Source organism: Schistosoma mansoni, chromosome W (genome assembly GCF_000237925.1).
Source record: "Schistosoma mansoni strain Puerto Rico chromosome W, complete genome".
In the NCBI taxonomy this organism is placed as follows: domain Eukaryota; kingdom Metazoa; phylum Platyhelminthes; class Trematoda; order Strigeidida; family Schistosomatidae; genus Schistosoma; species Schistosoma mansoni.
Window position 1 is genome coordinate 39,568,023 of NC_031502.1, and position 1,553 is coordinate 39,569,575.

The 1,553-nt window shown below is 39.0% G+C and overlaps 1 protein-coding gene across 1 annotated transcript in view; it reads left to right on the forward strand.

Annotated features, from left to right (window-relative positions):
* Positions 1-281: 281 nt before the first annotated feature.
* The window catches only part of Smp_135240 (hypothetical protein), a gene marked incomplete at its 3' end in the record, with an annotated part of 32,601 nt that continues 31,329 nt past the window's right edge, over positions 282-1,553 (forward strand). The window contains exon 1 of the mRNA XM_018789666.1: positions 282-306. The remainder of the gene's footprint in view (positions 307-1,553) is intronic.

The following is a 1,553-nucleotide window of genomic DNA, read 5'->3' on the forward strand; positions in this document are numbered from 1 at the left end:
TCAAATGCTGGAATTCGCTGCCAAGTGAGCTATTCTAAGCGACTTCTTAGGAGTCCTTTAAGAAGAAAATTGACCTATTCTTAAGGACTAAGCATGACATATTATTATAATTTCCCGATTTCTTTTTTTCCTATTATCGTTAATATACCTAGGTTCCTGCACGGAGATATTGTTGAGCCACCGCTACTAGACATGGAAGCCCGTTAAGCGAAAGCTTCTTCTATTCCGTCCACAACCATTCGAACCATTTGGACTCACAACCTTGGATTCTGAAAGCGAGTATTCGACATTAGCGCTACTTCCAAGGTTGGTGGTTAGTTTTGCGAGTGCTATGGCTTACTGACGGCTAAGTCTGAGATGGTTTTCGTTTTTGTGGGCCACTAAGATTAGGGCCTACAGTTAGAATTTGGGGTTGATAATAAGGGTTTGTGTTCTCATCACGAACTTGTCTAAGCTACAGGGCTTAGATACTACTTAGCCATATTAGTGAATGAATTTTCAGCCGACATCCAAGACCTAGTGTCTTTAATTCTATTAGTTCGTCCATATGTTGTAATAGCGCTCAACTTTACACTATAGCTGGCGTCAGTTGGCCACGAAAACGCACTCTAGTTCTTAAGCATAATTCCTAACTTTTACTTCTTATCCTTATCCTTCAAACTAGTTCATAACCTTATATTTACCTTGGAAAATTGTTAAAAATTTTTGAGGTCACTCAAGGCAGCCCATGAATTGTAGTCTCACTACTTTGTCTTCTCGGCTTCTCGCACAATACAATCTTGAATAATACTGCCATATCTGTTTATTAATCCATTAATAACTAGTGAAGTCGACGGTTAAGATACTCTGAATGTAAGGCAGTACTCCTAACGAAGTGTCGTCTGGCGAAGTCAAAGACAAGCAAGGATTAAGATGATGGTTAAGAGGATATATCTATTTGACTAACTGGAGATTACTTAACCTGCCTTTTAAACTGGTCAGCTAAAGCGTATGAAACGTTCTGCAGTTGGTTTTAGCCTTAGATAGTAATGCTACTTGACCAATTACTTTAAACTAGTTAGTATCTAGTGTAACTAGCAAGATTAGTACCAATCCCAAGTGTTTACAAAACTATTTCAAATGGTTGAGGATGGAATAGAAGAAGCTTTCGCTTAACGGGCTTCCGTGTCTAGTAGCGGTGGCTCAACAATATCTCCGTGCAGGAACCTAGGTATATTAACGATAATAGGAAAAAGAGAAATCGGGAAATTATAATAATATGTCATGCTTAGTCCTTAAGAATAGGTCAATTTTCTTCTTAAAGGACTCCTAAGAAGTCGCTTAGAATAGCTCACTTGGCAGCGAATTCCAGCATTTGACTACGCTTAAGGAGTACAAGTTGTGTCTACAATCTGTTCTGCTATGTTGGGTCTCCAGTTTCTGGATGTTAATTCTAAGGTTTGTGTCAAAGCTAAACTTGAGTAAGTGTTTAAGGGGATGTCAAGAAGTGTTAGGGATACTGTAAGCAATGAGAAGGTTACCTCTAAGACGCCTGTACTCTAACGGGTAAGGGT